The 18,716-nt window shown below is 44.1% G+C and overlaps 1 long non-coding RNA gene across 1 annotated transcript in view; it reads right to left on the bottom strand.

Moving 5' to 3' along the window:
- LOC134965246 (uncharacterized) overlaps positions 1-18,716 on the bottom strand; it is a 215,789-nt gene that overhangs the window by 86,134 nt on the left and 110,939 nt on the right. The window contains exons 2-3 of the long non-coding RNA XR_010188343.1: positions 15,210-15,386; positions 13,278-13,320 (exon numbers count right to left, since the gene is read on the bottom strand). This is a non-coding gene — a long non-coding RNA (uncharacterized LOC134965246). The remainder of the gene's footprint in view (positions 1-13,277; positions 13,321-15,209; positions 15,387-18,716) is intronic.

Here is an 18,716-nt window from a genome sequence, read left to right as displayed (position 1 = left end):
GCGTCAGCTGTCCCCTAAAAAAATGGCAATGGTAGGTTGCCGCAAATGAGAAATAGGAATACCGGATAGGGGTTCTAAGCGACCTAAGGTGTTTAGATATGGCCGAGTACAACAGATATATAAATATATAAATATATATATATAAGAAATATGTCTAAAAAAAAAATGTTTACATTTTTTATTTATTTCACAACACTAGAAATGTGGTTAAAATACAGTACCAATAAGTATAACAATAAAAATAATGAAAATCCTTTATATAAAATACAGTTCTCTAAAAGATGACTATTTTTAAAAAAGGAATGGACATGAATTAAATTCTCAAGTAAAGTGCAGATAGTCTGTGCAAATATGCTACTCAAACGTGGAAAAAGTATTGAGTCTTAACTGATATAGCAGGAGGTCTCTGGGTGAAGGCCCAACGCGTTTCGTCTCTAAAGTCTTAGAAGTCTGAAGAAGTCTTAGAGACGAAACGCGTTGGACCTTCACCCAGAGACCTCCTGCTATATCAGTTAAGACTCATAATACTTTTTCCACAATTGAGTAGCGTATTTGCACAGACTATCTGCACTTTACTTGAGAATTTAATTCATGTCCATTCCTTTTTTAAAAATAGTCATCTTTTAGAGAACTGTATTTTATATAAAGGATTTTCATTATTTTTATTGTTATACTTATTGGTACTGTATTTTAACCACATTTCTAGTGTTGTGAAATAAATAAATTGAAATTTTTTTTTTTTAGACATATTTCTTAAACACCTTAGGTCGCTTAGAACCCCTATCCGGTATTCCTATATATATATATATATATATATATATATATATAGTACTTTTGTTTAAACAATACCCTTATCCTGTGCTATGAACTAAAAATAAGTGCACCTCTCAATGTATCCTCTGTTAGTGGGACACCTGAAACAGACTTCTTATATAAAAGGGAGGGCACTTCTACATGTATATTTATAATGATACTGGAATTAAATATATGAAGTGTTAGATTTTGCTTGATATTCAATGTTCTTTCTGAAGCTGTTTTACACTTCCCTATTTTTTACATTAATATTCTTACTGTATACATCAAAATAAACATAATATTGATAACACCAATGAGCTTGTCAAACAATTAAAGTCTACCAATAAGTATCTTAAAAATGTATCAGTTTTACAAATTCTATATTAAAACCAATATTTCAATAATAATATACAGTTTTCTTTTGCTAATTTGTACAATATTATTGGCATACATCCAAAAAGTGGATCTGACATAGATTTCCCAAACCTCTTACAATGAAGAGAAAGGGATCACATTATTGTGCCTTTTCATATGAAACCCAACGCGTTTTGTCTCTTACGAGACTTCATCAGGGGTACTTATTTAAAAGTGCAGAAAGTGTCATTACAACAAAGAAAATATATCAAGGAAGTGGTCCAGTTTGTTGGTGCCGCAATTGAAAAGTGGTGCTTTGCACCTTACAGAACAATTTTTCAAAGCCGTAACAGAAGTATGATTCACCACAATTAAGGAATTTGGAACCTGTCCAACCTCAAATAGCTCTCTCTATTTTTCCCAACTTTGTCAGTAAAAGCTGTGTGTATAAAGTACAGTGCAAAAGATTTAGGCAGGCGTGGAAAAAATGCTGCAAAGTAAGAATGTTTTTAAAAATAGAAGCGTGAACAGGTTATTTTTATCAATTAACAAATGCAAAGTGAATGAACAGAAGGGAAATCAAAATCAAATCAATATTTTGTGTGACCACCCTTTGTCTTCAAAACAGCATAAATTCTTCTGGGTATATTGGCAAACAGTTTTTGAAGGAACTTGGCAGGAAGGTTGTTCCAAACATCTTGCAGAACTAACCACAGATCTTCTGTGGATGTAGGTGTTAGGGAACTCCAGCACTGTGTATGTGAGACCCCTAGAGCCGGTGACAGGGTCTTCTGCTGATAACAGCCCCCACTGTTCGTTTAGTGCGCAACATGCACAGTGGTACTTAGGGGGCTACCTGTGCTTAATCCCCTAGCAGTAGAGCCTCACACAATAGGCTGGAGACCACAAGATAACAATCTGGAGTGTAGCAGCAGGATGACTTGGTAGACTGGTGTTAACAGCAAACAGACTTTGGCTAGGTTATGCAGACTAAGCTGGTGTAACTGAAGACAGCAGGACTTAAAGAAAACCGGATAGATACATGGCAAATCAGGAGTTAATTGCAGGCCGACTTAGGATATGCTGACTAAGAATACTGAACTAAGAGTGTGCAGGATTCCCAGAAGGACTATGGTAACTGTAGCAGTGAAGTGTAAGTTGCAGAAAACTTAGCCAGTCAGGGGTTAACTCCTGGAACAATATGATGCTAGTTGTGTACCAGGGACGTGCAGTCAGGGGAGGCATCATAATGATTAAAATAATACAAAGAAGATATTTATAACAGAGTCTGTGCTATAGTTTTCTTCTTATCATCTCCTCCCACTGATTATAGTACAGTTCAGCAATCTGGGGGCGGGCAGGGGGCAGGGCCCAAGCTACGGGCTGTAAAAGCCCATTGAAAATGTATGTAAAACGGCACCAGTACAGGTGCCTCAATGACAGGGGCGTGCATTCACTTACATGAAAGCACGCCCCTGTCAGTACAGGAGATCTGATTGGCCCAGCGGATCGAGTGCTGGATCCGCTGGGTAGCGGGCATATGTGGTGGGACACGCGTTAGTGACGGCGGGAACAGGCATTCGTGACGGCGGGGACCGGGTGGACATAGTGTGCACAGTGGTAGGCTTGGATCCGGGAGGATCCAGTGACTGCTAACCATTTTGCAGAGTTTGGCAGCGGATACCCATTTAAAAAATGGCGCCACATGCTATGTCATCGCCCCGCCCCCTCAACTGGCTTATACAAGCCAGTGGGAAGCAGCGGCTGGGCAGTCCATCGTTGGGGAGGGAGTAGGGAAGAGCTCCCGAAGAGAGAAGACATTGGAAGCCATGGGGAGGCAGCGGCCATGAAAAAGAGCTGAAAGGCCGCCGCCCCAGGTGAAGTGCAGTACTAACTATTAAAACACATAGTGTGGTGGATTTATTTTAATATTTTCTTTATGTCCGGGCATGCCGGCATGCATGGGCAGGCTTGCTGGGACCTGTAGACCGCCTGTAAAGAACAATATTGTCCTGCCATGAACCCCGCACCCACCGCCACCAGGGGTGCAGGGCATAGCACTGGGCCAGTGCTGGGTGATGCTCAGGAGGGGGTCCCAATTCTATTCTATTTGCTGGGTGTTCCCACTTTCTGAGGAATTCCAGCCCTGGGCTGGCCAGTTTAGGGTTGGCTAATGTGATGGCAGGGGGACCCCACACTGAATATCCCTCCTGCTATGGCATTATCCCTCTAGCTGTTTCTTTTTTTTTTTTTTTACTCAATCTCTCTCCATACTGGGGGGGGGGGGGGGGGGGTTAATTGGCCAGTGCCTCCCCAGCTGTTCACCTCACTGCACGTCACTGGTGTGTACTGATTAAAACCAGCATGAATCTAGAAGCATAGAGACTTGCTAGGATAACTTTATGAAAGGCTGCAGTTTAAAATAACACGCAGTGGCTAAGATGTACTTTAGAGCAGTGTAAGGTGTGCTGGAAATACTGCAGGCTTGTGACTACAGGCACGGATGGACTGAGTATACTTTGCTGGTGGTGACCAAGGACACACAGGCTAGAAAATAGGATTTTAATTACTTACTGGTAGATCCTTTTCTCGTAGTCCGTAGAGAATGCTGGGGTCCACATTAGTACCATGGGGTATAGACAGGTCCACTAGGAGCCATGGGCACTTTAAGAAATAATAGTGCGGGCTGGCTCCTCCTTCTATGCCCCTCCTGCCAGACTCAGTATTGGAAACTGTGCCCAAGGAGACGGACATACTTTGAGAGAAGGATATAAAAGGATAGTGATGAGATTCTGAACCAGCGCACACAAACTAGAGGAAAGCCAAGCTAACCAAACATAAACCTAGGAACAGCAACCGCTGAACCAACAATACTTAACCAAGTGACAGTGCACGAAGAAACGAAGCACTGGGCGGGTGCCCAGTGTCCTCTATGAACTACGAGAAAAGGATTTACCGATAGGTAATTAAAATCCTATTTTCCCTTATGTCCTAGAGGATACTGGGGTCCACATTAGTGGGTATGTACCAAAGTTCCCAAACCAGGTGGGAGAGTGCTGAGGTTCCTGCAGAACAGATTGACCAAACTGAAGGTCCTCAGAGGCCAAAGTATCAAACATGTAGAACTTAGCAAACGTGTTCGAACCTGACCAAGTAGCTGCTCGGCAGAGCTGTAAAGCCAAGACACCCCGGGCAGCCACCCAGGAAGAACCAACCGACCTAGTAGAGTGGGCCTGTACAGATTTTGGACACGGCAAACCTGCCATGGAATAAGCATGCTGGAAAGTAAGCCTGATCCAGCGTGCAATAGTCTGCTTTGAAGCAGGACGCCTAATTTTATTGGGATCATAGAGAACAAACAGCGAGTCAGATTTTCTGTGACGAGCTGTATGCTTCACATAGATCTTCAAAGCCCTCACAACATCCAAGAACTTTGAAATAGCAGAGGTGTCGGTAACCACCGGAACCACAATAGGTTGGTTGATATGAAATGCAGACACCACCTTTGGAAGAAATTGCTGACGAGTTCTGAGTTCAGCCATATCTTCATGAAAAATCAAATAGGGGCTTTTGTGAGACAATGCCCCCAGCTCCGACACACGCCTCGCAGAAGCCAAGGTCAACAGTGTGACGGCCTTCCATGTAAGGAACTTGATGTTAACGTCCTGTAAAGGCTCAGACCAAGGACTGCAACACCACATTGAGATCCCAAGGTGCCATAGGAGGCACAAAGGTCCGTTGGATGTGCAGAACCCCCTTCAAAAATGTCTGAACCTCAGGGAAAAAAGCCAATTGTTTCTGAAAGAAAATGGATAAGGCCGAAATCTGGACTTTTATGGAGCCCAAACGTAGGCCACATCCATACCTGACTGCAGAAAAAGGAGAAAACATCCCAACTGAAATTCCACCACAGAAAATTTCCTGTTCTCACATCAAGAGACGTATTTTCTCAAAATACGGTGGTAATGTTTAGACGTTACTCCCTTTCTGGCTTGGATCAGGGTTGGAATAACCCTATCCGGGATCCCTTTTCGGGCTAGAATTTGATGCTCAACCTACATGTCATCAAACGTAGCCGTGGTAAGTCTTCATAGACGAATGGCCCCTGTTGGAGAAGGTCCTCATGAATAGAGGTAGAGGCCACGGGTCCTCTAGGAGCATCTCCAGTAGATCCGCATACCAGGCCCTTCTTGGCCAGTCCGGAGCAATGAGAATTGCTTGAACCTTTTCCCTTTTTATTCTTTTGAGAATCTTTGGGATCAATGGGAGTGGTGGAAACACATACACCATCTGGTAGACCCATAGGGGTATATTTACTAAAATTCGTATTTGTGTCGATTTGAAGGGAGATTAAACACGAATGACATCAAATGTGTGAATTTGCAACTTTTGGAATTTTTTACGCCACATTTACTATGCTGTCGTATTCTGCATTTTCGTTTTTTCCGATGTTGATGTCATTCGTAATTTCGGCCAGTGTTTTACGGGAGTGATTAGTAAAACACTTCCGAACTTAACACAATGAATCCCGGACGGATCTGTGAGATCCGTGCAGGGCTTCATTGGGTATCTTAAAAAAGTGTTTAAAGAGTTAAAATGAAAAAAAAAATGCGTGGGGTCCCCCCTCCTAAGCATAACCTGCCTCGGGCTCTTTGAGCCGGTCCTGGTTGTAAAATTATGGGGAACAAAAAGAATGGGGATCCCCCATATTTTAACAACCAGCACCTGGTCCTGGTGCAAAAAATATGGGGGACAAAAAGCGTAGGGGTCCCTCGTATTTTTTGAACCAGCCAATCAGGAGAGTGCCAAGACGTGGCGCTCCCTGATTGGCTGAAGGGACCCTCTTTGACAAAAATCACGGGGGTCCCGGCAGTCGGGGAAAGGGGTCCCATGTGTAAACATGGGACCCCTTTCAGTGCGTGATTCGGGTTTTTCGGTTTGTTTTTTTGCCAAGTACGTGGATTACAAGTAGAAGAGGACTGATCTACACTGGCTTGTGTGAGTATAATTTTATTGACAGGTAACCCGTGGATTCTACTTGGAGAAGGGGACCGACTGCTTCGTGTCAACATAGGTAAGTATGTGTGTGTCGGTATGCATGTATGTAATAAAGTTTTACTGTCACGGTGTGTGTGTTTTGTTTTTTGTTGGGTATTTTTTTTGTAGTAGTACTACAGGTACCAGCGGGCCTGTTTTTCCACTGCATGCTGGTACTTGTGGTTCTCCAAGTACCAGCTTGCGGGGGAGGCTTGCTGGGACTTGTAGTACTGCTACAAAAAACAATATTCTTATTTTTACACTTGGCTATCAGCCCCCCATCCGCCGCCCTTGGATGGGGGGGACAGCCTCGGGCTTCACCCCTGGCCCTTGGGTGGCTGGAGGGGGGGACCCCTTGATTTAAGGGGTCCGCACTCCTCCAGGGTACCCCGGCCAGGGGTGACCAGTTAGTGATTTAATGCCAGGGCCGCAGGGACCTATAAAAAAGTGTCCCCCAGCTGTGGCATTATCTCTCTGACTAGTGGAGCCCGGTGCTGGTGTTAAAAATACGGGGGACCCCTACGCTTTTTGCCCCCTATATTTTTTGCACCAGGACCAGGCGTAGAGCCCGGTGCTGGTTGTTTAAATATGGGGAAACCCCTGTCAATTTTTCACCCATATTTTTTCAACCAGGACCGGCTCAAAGAGCCCGAGGCTGGTTATGCTTAGGAGGGGGGACCCCACGCAATTTTTTTTTACAGATTTTAAACACTTTCCCATCCCTTCCCACTGATAAACATGGACGGATATCATGAATCTGTGTATGCCTATCAGAACACGGTAAAAAAAAGCAGGTCTATTTTAAAACTGCTTTTTTTTTACGAATTGTATTTTTTCACAGCAGTGTTTGGCTATTGCCGGCAGTGTTTGTGAAATAGAATTTTTAGTAAATTACCGAGTTCTATACCTAAACAGCTGCGTTTGACCGATGGAGTATTCATTCGTATTTTTATTCTTTGACTACCAAAAAAATACGAATGCCCTCATCACTGCTGAGATTTGAGTTTAGTAAATTCCCGAGATGACACTTTGAAGAAAAAACACCAAATCGGTCAAAATCGGGAGCTTAGTAAATATACCCCATGGTATCACCAGAGCGTCCACCGCCACTGCTTACGGGTCCCTCGACCTAGAATAATACCGCTTGAGCTTCTTGTTGAGACAAGAGGCCATTATGTCACTTCGTGGCATTCCCCACCGACGTGTCAAGCACCCAAACACCTCCGGGTGAAGGCCCAACTCTCCAGGCTGGAGGTTGTGAAGATACGGATTCTCAGATCACTCAGGTAAACAGTTTAGTAAAGTGGCAAATGCCCTTTACTGTAAATATACACACACAGTACACAATAACATTAACAATTGCAAGCCAGGATGGTATCTTATTTACTAAGTCCCCACAGTAGTTTAGGATTACAGATGCCTGCAATCTCCTGCTGTTACACACTGGCTGTGGATCTGTGCCCCCTGGTCTAGGATACAAGCTCACACAGCGTCCTGCACCACGGATTCTTGCCACTGACGGCACTGCAATGCCTAGTCAGTGTCTGCACTTCAGGGGTACATCCACTCTCTGCCCTTCTGTGCAGATCTCTTCCTCAATGCACGTCCATTAGCCTTTTGAAACCAGCGGATCATAACAATGCTTCTAGGCCTCAGCACACTGGAATCACTATCCTACAGTAGCTTTCAGAAGCCAAACACATCATTCCTGTCAGGCCAGGAACTCCAGTGCACTCTCTCAATAGCCCATCTTTGCTATTCTCAAACCTTTGGCTTTCCTACCATGAGGCGACACCCCCTGGCTCTGTATTGGGTGAGTTACATTAAGGGGCGGACTACAGAACAGTTTCAGATTAGACTTACTTTCACGTGTCCAGGCATGTCCCCTAGGCCACAATAGATGTTAACTAAATTAACCTTACTTAATTAATCTGATTGGCCTGGAATCCATTGTGTGGGGAAGAATGAGGGGGGTGTATGGACTGACATCTGAGACTGGCTGTATCTGCTACAGCAAACACACAGGTTATCTAAGCAGTCACATGGGGGGGACATTATTTTACAAACTATAACACAATAACCAATACATTCATATATATACGTCATCATATGCATTCTGTACAAAACATCAGGCTAGAGATATTATCACCTGATAAGCACAAACACATATAAAAGAGGGATTATGTTTCACAGTAATATGTGATGTCCAGTTCTACAGTTCTATTGGGAATCCAGGCAGCATGCTATATAGGTGATAAGAGAGTTCTTTCCTGCCCCATTGCACTTACGCACTGAATCCAGAACCAGGCTGGCAAAAAGTACTCCTTACGAGCTAGCTAGGACTGGGTCCATGACAGAGGTCCTGTCTGCTGAGGAAGTCTGCTTCCCAGTTGTCTACTCCCGGAATGAAGATCGCGGACAACGCCACAGTGGTCTTTCTGCCCAGAGGAGAATCCTTGTTACCTCTGCCATTGCTGCCCTGCTCTTCGTTCCGCCTTGTCAGTTTATGTACGTTACTGCCGTCACATTGTCCGACTGAACCTGAATGGCTTGATCTTGAAGAAAATGTGTTGCCTATAGAAGGGCGTTGTATATGGCCCTTAGTTACAGAATGTCGATTGGAAGAATGGCTTCCTGACTTGAGCATTTTCCTTGGAACTGTTCCCCTTGGATGACTGCTCCCCAACCTCTGAGGCCTGCGTCTGTGATTAGCAGAATCCTATTTTGAATCTCAAACCGTCGGCCCTCAGTCAGGTGAGAAATCTGAAGCCACCAAAGTAGAGAAATCCTGGCTTTTGGCGACAGATGGATCCTCTGGTGCATGTGAAGATGCAATCCGGACCATTTGTCAAACAGATCCAGCTGGAAAGGCCTTGCGTGAAACCTTTCGTAAGCCGTTACCATCTTTCCCAGAAGGCGAATGCATAGATGCACCGAAGTCTGGGTTTATCTTAGAACATCCCGCACCATCGACTGGATCACCAATGCCTTATCCAACAGAAGGAATACCTTCTGCGCCTCCATATCCAATATCATCCCCATGAACGGAAGCCTCAGCGTTGGTTCCAGATGAGATTTTGGTAGGTTCAAAATCCACCGGTGATCCTGGAGTAGCCGGGTTGAGAGGGCAATGTTGACTAACAACCTCTCCCTGGATGGTGCCTTTATCAGCAGATCGTCCAGGTACGGTATTATGTTCACTCCCTGTTTGCGAAGGAAAAACATAATTTCTGCCATTACCTTGGTGAAAACCCTCGGTGCCGTAGAGAGGCCAAATGGCATGTCCTGGTACTGATAGTGACAGTCCTGTAATGCAATCCTTAGATAAGCCTGATGGGCGGAACAGATCGGAACATGAAGGTACGCATCCTTGATATCCAGAGACACCAAGAATTCCCCCTCTTCCAGATCTGAGATCACCACTCTCAGAGACTCCATCTTGAACTTGTACACCCGTAAGTATGGGTTCAACGACTTGAGGTTTAAAATGGGCCGTCCGGTTTCGGAACTACAAACAAATTGGAATATTAACCCTGGTTTTGCAGCTGAAGTGGAACTGGAACAATGACCTGAGTCTGTACCAGTTTCAGAATTGCTTCCTGTAAAGTCATACTCGCTTCTTGAGAAGCTGGTAAGCCTGATTTGAAGAATATGTGAGGTAGGAGTTCCTGAAACACCAGTCTGTAGCCCATGGCTATTGACCCAGAGATCCTGGCATGATGTTGCCCATATGTGACTGAAGAATCTCAAACGGGCTCCCACCTGCCTGTCTTCCATGCAGTGCGGACCACCATCATGCTGAAGGCTTAGAGGAAGCATAACTGGGATTCTGTTCCTGTGAACCTGCAGTTGCTGGTTTTCTGGGTTTACCTCTATTGACTCTGAAGGCCGTAGAAGAGCCTTTGGTTTTGTTTTTGAATTTCGCTGTCCGAAAAGACTGCAGAATTGGAGCAGTGTAGGATTTTCTAGTTGGGGGAGCTGCGGAAGGAAGGTATGTAGACTTACCCGCCGTAGCCTTGGATATCCACGTATCCAGTTCATCTCCAATAAGGGTTTCACCTGTGAAAGGTAGTCTTTACACACCTTTCCTGGAATACGCGTCCACAGTCCACTGGCGTAGCCACAAGCCCCTACGTGCTGACACTGCCATGGCAGTGGTGCGTGCATTGAGTAAACCAATTTCCTTTATGGCCTCCACCATAAAGTTAGCAGAATCCTGTATATGCTGTAGGAGTAAAATTATCTCCCCCCTGGATAAGGAATCTAACCCGTCAATTAGATTACCTGACCATTTTGCAATGGCCCTAGAGATCCATGCACAAGCTATAGTGGGTCTCTGGGCCACCCCCGCAGCTGTGTACAGAGAATATGGAATTTGACGGCAGATAAGAACCACTTGGCCCATCTACCCATGTGCAGTCACACACACTAGGGTTAATTTTTGTCAGAAGCCAATTACCTGCCAGTATATTTTTGGAGTGTGGGAGGAAACCAACGTACCTGTAGGAAACCCCCGCATGCATGGGGAGAACATACAATCTCCACAAAGTTAGGGCAATGGTGGGAATTGAACCCAGGACCTCAGTGCTGTAAGGCAGTAATGCTAACGATTACACCATCGTATTGCTATGTAAGTGCATATGTAGGTGTCAGCATGTGTATACATAGGTGTCATTGTATGTGGAGGTGTCAGCGTGTGTATGCCAGTGTATGTATAGGTGTCAGCGTGTGTATGCTGGTGTATGTATAGGTGTCAGCGTGTGTATGCTAGTGTATGTATAGGTGTCAGCGTGTGTATGCTGGTGTATGTATAGGTGTCAGCGTGTGTATGCTAGTGTATGTATAGGTGTCAGCGTGTGTATGCTAGTGTATGTATAGGTGTCAGCGTGTGTATGCAGGTGTATGTATAGGTGACAGCGTGTGTATGTTGGTGTATAAATAGGTGTCAACGTGTGTATGTCGGTGTGTCAGTGTGTGTATGTGGTGTTGTGTTACGTGTGTGTGAGATATATTGTACAGTTACACAGGTGTGTTATATACAGTAACAGATCCCACAGTACATTATTACATATGATATCAGTGTGTGCATGTACATGTGATAGGGAATATAGATTGTAAGCTCCACTGGGGCAGGGACTGATGTGAATGGGCAAATATTCTCTGTAAAGCGCTGCGGAATATGTGTGCGCTATATAAATAACTGGTAAATAATAAATAAAGTCCCCTCACAGGAAGCCTTAGAGATCCCTTCAGTGCACAGTACATGACACACACACAAACATACATTAATTATATACATCACACATACAGTACATGATACATACAACATACATACCACACATACATTACATACAACATATATGATACAAACATTACATACATGAGGCACACACATGTGACAGACCTGGCTGGTGATGCGGCCACTGGCATCCAGGCAGTGCCTCAGGGGCCCTCTCCTGACGTTGGCGCTGAGGTCAGCAGCAGCCACCCCCAGCTTGGCCACCCTGAACCAGACATCCTAGAAGTGGGGCTCATTCCCCAGCAGCAGGGACACCATGTCCCCGGGGCTGAGGCCGGCTGGGGAAAGCACCGACACAGCCCGAGAGTTCATCACGTCCGGCAGCCTGAAAGTGCGGGATGCTGCTGAGCTGTCAGCCGTATCCCCGGTGCAGAGGCCGGCAGGGGAGAGAACCACTGCAGCCAGATCACCACGTCCGGCAGCCTGAAAGTCCGGGAGGCTGCGGAGCTGTAGCTGTACGTGAGCTGGGAGGGAGAACACACTCTGCCATTTCCAGCGCTGGCACAGAACACTCCATTCAGCGGGACTCGAAAGGCCTGCACCGCACCCGGCCTGAACATCATCCAGCAGCAGCCACAGGGGCGCCCGCAGCCTCGGCAGTAACAGGAGGGATCCCAGCAATGCAGATCGATGGCTCCACAACATCATCTCTGTGCCAGCAAGTATGTTTGGGGAAGAGATCCTCCAGCGGTGGGGATAAAATAAAAAAACACTTCAGTGGAAATGCTGTTAGGGCGCCCCCTCTGCTATGGCGCCCAGGGCACATGCCCTGCTTGCACACACCTCCTAGTTATGCCTCTGGCCAGGACCTAAGTAAGGGGGAGGTAGCTGCAGCTTGTCAGTGACACTAGCACCGCCTGCATTATCTAATGACATGGGTGATGGGGCTAGCTTTTCTGTTGGAGTTACTGTGCAGGGCCGTGGAGGTGTAACTAGTTCCACCTGCCATTACAGGTGGTGGAACTCAGTTCCACCCCATTCCCCCCCACTTTAACCCTTGCCATAGGGCTGAATGAACAGTTGAACCTTAATTTGTTTAGATGTATGATCCTGTGATGAGTCAATTTTTATTTTATATGGGGTATACTTTTAGAACATCTATACAGTATATATAGTATACTAGAGTTGTTATTTACACACCACACAACCCCATGGGCAATGAACTCTTGCATAATGCAGCTTAATATTACCCATTGTTTAATGGTACTTAATGATAATTGATGGATTTTACCATGTGGGTATAAGTGCTTTACTTTTCTGCATCACTATAACGTTGTAATGCTACTCGCTATTCTTGATTTGCATATAAGTTTATTGTTGCCATCGAGACAATACTGTTTACATAATTCCTCTAGGATACGGCCATGTGACCGGCACGGTGACGTCATTGGTAGGCGCTGCCGGCCGGGAGATGGACCCCACCCCGGAAAATGCTATTGGTGAGCACTGGATGAAAGTATGTTATAAGTTGTGATTTTCACTTTGTTTGTTCATGTCCTGATGAAAATGCCCAAATAAAGAGGCATTGAAACTGTTTGACTAAATGATGAGTCAGATTTTATAGATACTCTGTAAGATCCTATGAAACGTTCATGGATCTGTCTGTTTCATCAGCTCTCTTCTTCAAAAGCAAGCAGGTTAATTGTTCATGGGTATCTTGTCATAACAGGCTTAGTTTTGAGATCAACCTGGTAATTAAATGTAATTAAGCATAGCTAACATGCCTCCATAATACCTTAATAATGTTGAAATGTGAACAGAATTAATTATATGTGTTAACTAAAGTAATTACCTCAGGGAGGCTCCTCTTCACTTTATTCTTCAAAATGCAGCATCTTTGATGCAAAAAAAAGCATGGAGATTAAAATTCACTATGATTTCCTACTGTGTGCGCTAAGTCAGATGAAAAAAAAAGTTTTCACATGTATTAGAGCCAAAAACTTCAGCAGAACCAGGGCATGCTGGAACTTATAGTCAGTGTTACCCATTGCTCAAGTATACTTTCTACATAATACTGTATATTACTAGCATTTTCTTTCTGATTTTATTTTTCTAAATATTTTTTGTATTTATTATTTTTAAGTTTAAAGTAAAAATTGCACACAGTAAACTTACAATGTTAGTAATGCAAATACTAGGGAAAAATAGCATAAGTGGGGAAAAATAGCAGAGGGAAATTAGACTGCTGATGCATTGTTATTATTAGTGCTTGCCTGCATTAACTTTCTACTCTACACCTATACAGGTGCAGCCCTGTTCCCGTCACCTGACACTAACATTAAAAAATGAATTAATAAAAGTAACAAAAACTACAGTAGTTGAGTAGTTATGACTTTGTAGACAGAGTAAACAGGGCAGTTATGATAGGAATGTCTCAAATTATGTAGATCTCTTAAATATATGTTCTTGACAAGACGAAGAAAAAATAAGGATTGTGTTATTTTATGATGAGATGAATCCAGTTGAAGGTCACATATGCAATCTCTCATCATCTATAGAATGTTGAATTGTCTATACAGGAAAAAATACATTGAAACATGTATTCATGGTTCATTGGGCACCGCCAATTTAACCAAAATACAGTATTTCAGTGCAAAATACTTCTTCTCCCTAGGATCATTTGTATACATAGTAATACAAACGTTAGAACGTGGGCCCTCATTCCGAGTTGTTCGCTCGCTAGCTGCTTTTAGCAGCATTGCACACGCTAGGCCAACGCCCTCTGGGAGTGTATCTTAGCTTAGCAGAATTGCGAACGAAAGGTTAGCAGAATTGCGAATAGAAAATTCTTAGCAGTTTCTGAGTAGCTCGAGACTTACTCCTACACTGCGATCAGCTCAGCCCATTTCGTTCCTGGTTTGACGTTACAAACACACCCTGCGTTCGGCCAGCCACTCCCCCGTTTCTCCAGACACTCCCGCGGTTTTCCCTGACACGCTTGAGTTTTTTAGCAAACGCCGGGAAAACGCTGAGTTGCCGACCAGAAACGCCCCTTTCCTGTCAATCATTTACCGAACACCAGTGCGACTGAAAATCGCCTCAGACACTACAGCAAAACAGCTAAGTTTTTTGTAAAATAACTAAGCGCTTGCGCTCTGCGTACCATGCGCATGCGCAGTTAGCGACTAATCGCATTAAAGCGAAAATCGGCAACGAGCGAATAACTCGGAATGACCCCCGTTATTCATAATGGCTGCATCCACTGGACCTTGTTTACGAAGCATAAAACAGATGAGCTATAGTGCAAAATCTTTGTTGGCAGCGTCACGTGCTTTAATTTGTAGATAGGTGTCTTCCAATGCAAAAGGGTAGCGAAGCAATGTGTTGCCATTTGCAAAAGCAGCAGTCAATTGCAAAGGCCGAAACCATCACTGCAAACTGTGATGGGTTAACTATTAAAGGCCCTTGCCACACCTAAAAAAAAATTTTTAAAAAAATCAAAAAAAACGGAAATATTAATTAAATACTAACAAATAAATATATATATATATATATATATATATATATATATAATGTAATTCTTCAAATTGTCCGGCACTCAGTATCTAAATAGCAGCTTCCCTCAGTGCCCGAATCCTAAGGTATACACGAATCCAAAAGGGGCAATAAAACGGCACTCACGAGATATAATATCCTGAATAAATCTGGTATATATTTTTTAATTTTCGGAGCGTCCGCTCCTTCAAGAAAAGACCAAAATAAACAATACATCCATTACACTTACCCATTAATATAGCCCATCCGGGGACTCCACGCCGCCCACCGTTCCCAGTCGCACCGAAGGACCGGATCCGCCTCAGATGACGCACTTCCGGGAGCAGGCTTCCAACCGTTGCCATAGCAGCGCCACGGCTTGCACTCCAACACGGGGCTTACCATAGCAACCGGACTCTGGGGTGCACTGTGAGAAAAAATGGCAGTATGAGGTCAACGCATCACCCACAAACATAAAACATACACAATCAGTGAAAAAAACATTAAAACTAGTGATGAGCGAGTTCGGTTTCTCGGAATCCGAACCCCCCCGAACTTCACCCATTTTACACGGTTCCGAGGCAGACTCGGATCCTCCCGCCTTGCTCGGTTAACCCGAGCGCGCCCGAACGTCATCATCCCGCTGTCGGATTCTCGCGAGATTCGTATTCTATATAAGAAGCAGCGCATCGCCGCCATTTTCACTTGTGCATTGGAGATGATAGGGAGAGGATATGCAGCGTTCTCTCAGTTTGTGTTCAGTGTGCTGCAAATATCTGTGCTCAGTGTGCTGCAAATATCTGTGCTCAGTGTGCTTGCAAATATCTGTGCTCAGTGTGCTGAAATTATGTACGTTCTCTGCCTGAAAAACGCTCCATATCTGTGCTGCATTGTAGTATAGGAGGACAGTGCAGAATTTTGCTGACCAGTGACCACCAGTATTATATAGCAGTACGGTACAGTAGTCCACTGCTCTACCTACCTCTGTGTCGTCAAGTATACTATCCATCCATACCTGTGGTGCATTTTAGTTGTGCGCAGTATATATAGTAGGACAGTGCAGAATTTTGCTGACCACCAGTATATAATATATAGCAGTACGGTACAGTAGGCCACTGCTCTACCTACCTCTGTGTCGTCAAGTATACTATCCATCCATACCTGTGGTGCATTTTAGTTGTGCGCAGTATATAGTAGGAGGACAGTGCAGAATTTTGCTGACCACCAGTACATAATATATAGCAGTACGGTACAGTAGGCCACTGCTCTACCTACCTCTGTGTCGTCAAGTATACTATCCATCCATACCTGTGGTGCATTTTAGTTGTGCGCAGTATTATATAGTAGGAGGACAGTGCAGAATTTTGCTGACCACCAGTATATAATATATAGCAGTACGGTACAGTAGTCCACTGCTCTACCTACCTCTGTGTCGTCAAGTATACTATCCATCCATACCTGTGGTGCATTTTAGTTGTGCACAGTATATATAGTAGGAGGACAGTGCAGAATTTTGCTGACCACCAGTATATAATATATAGCAGTACGGTACAGTAGGCCATTACTCTACCTACCTCTGTGTCGTCAAGTATACTATCCATCCATACCTGTGGTGCATTTTAGTTGTGCACAGTATTATATAGTAGGAGGACAGTGCAGAATTTTGCTGACCACCAGTATATCATATATAGCAGTACGGTACAGCAGTCCACTGCTCTACCTACCTCTGTGTCGTCAAGTATACTATCCATCCATACCTGTGGTGCATTTTAGTTGTGCACAGTATTATATAGTAGGAGGACAGTGCAGAATTTTGCTGACCACTAGTATATAATATATAGCAGTACGGTACAGTAGGCCACTGCTCTACTTACCTATGTGTCGTCAAGTATACTATCCATCCATACCTGTGGTGCATTTTAGTTGTGCGCAGTATTATATAGTAGGAGGACAGTGCAGAATTTTGCTGACCACCAGTATATAATATATAGCAGTACGGTACAGTAGGCCACTGCTCTACCTACCTCTGTGTCGTCAAGTATACTATCCATCCATACATGTGGTGCATTTTAGTTGTGCGCAGTATTATATAGTAGGAGGACAGTGCAGAATTTTGCTGACCACCAGTATATAATATATAGCAGTACGGTACAGTTGTCCACTGCTCTACCTACCTCTGTGTCGTCGAGTATACTATCCATCCATACCTGAGGTGCATTTTAGTTGTGCGCAGTATTATCTAGTAGGAAGACAGTGCAGAATTTTGCTGACCACCAGTATATAATATATAGCAGTACGGTAAATTAGGCCACTGCTCTACCTATCTCTGTGTCGTCAAGTATACTATCCATCCATACCTGTGGTTCATTTTAGTTGTGCACAGTATTATATAGTAGGAGGACAGTGCAGAATTTTGCTGACCACCAGTATATAATATATAGCAGTACGGTGCAGTAGTCCACTGCTCTACCTACCTCTGTGTCATCAAGTATACTATCCATCCATACCTGTGGTGCATTTTAGTTGTGCGCAGTATTATATAGTAGGAGGACAGTGCAGAATTTTGCTGACCACCAGTATATAATATATAGCAGTACGGTACAGTAGTCCACTGCTCTACCTACCTCTGTGTCGTCAAGTATACTATCCATCCATACATGTGGTGCATTTTAGTTGTGCGCAGTATTATATAGTAGGAGGACAGTGCAGAATTTTGCTGACCACCAGTATATAATATATAGAAGTACGGTACAGTAGGCCACTGCTCTACCTACCTCTGTGTTGTCAAGTATACTATCCATCCATACCTGTGGTGCAATTTAGTTGTGCGCAGTATTATATAGTAGGAGGACAGTGCAGAATTTTGCTGACCACCAGTATATAATATATAGCAGTACGGTACAGTAGTCCACTGCTCTACCTACCTCTGTGTCGTCAAGTATACTATCCATCCATACCTGTGGTGCATTTTAGTTTGTGCAGTATTATATAGTAGGAGGACAGTGCAGAATTTTGCTGACCACCAGTATATAATATATAGCAGTACGGTACAGTAGGCCACTGCTCTACCTACCTCTGTGTCGTCAAGTATACTATCCATCCATACATGTGGTGCATTTTAGTTGTGCACAGTATTATATAGTAGGAGGACAGTGCAGAATTTTGCTGACCACCAGTATATAATATATAGCAGTACGGTACAGTAGGACACTGCTCTACCTACCTCTGTGTCGTCAAGTATACTATCCATCCATACCTGTGGTGCATTTTAGTTGTGCGCAGTATTATATAGTAGGAGGACAGTGCAGAATTTTGCTGACCACCAGTATATATATAGCAGTACGGTACAGTAGTCCATTGCTCTACCTCTGTGTCGTCAAGTATACTACAAAAGTTCAGTAAAATGACCCAAAAATCTAAATTAAAAGCATCTGATGAGAAGCGTAAACTTGCCAATATGCCATTTACAACACGGAGTGGCAAGGAACGGCTGAGGCCCTGGCCTATGTTCATGGCTAGTGGTTCAGATTCACATGAGGATGGAAGCACTCATCCTCTCGCTAGAAAACTGCAGTGCCACTCCTAGATGGGCCAGGTGTTTGTGTCGGCCACTTGGGTCGCTTAGCTTAGTCATCCAGCGACCTTGGTGCACCTCTTTTTTTCTTTGCATCATGTGCTGTTTGGGGACTATTTTTTTAAGTGCCATCCTGTCTGACACTGTAGTGCCACTCCTAGATAGGCCAGGTGTTTGTGTCGG

Source organism: Pseudophryne corroboree, chromosome 10 (assembly GCF_028390025.1).
Source record: "Pseudophryne corroboree isolate aPseCor3 chromosome 10, aPseCor3.hap2, whole genome shotgun sequence".
In the NCBI taxonomy this organism is placed as follows: Eukaryota; Metazoa; Chordata; class Amphibia; order Anura; family Myobatrachidae; genus Pseudophryne; species Pseudophryne corroboree.
Note: the sequence above shows the minus strand (reverse complement) of the source record. Positions and strands in the feature narration are given on the sequence as shown.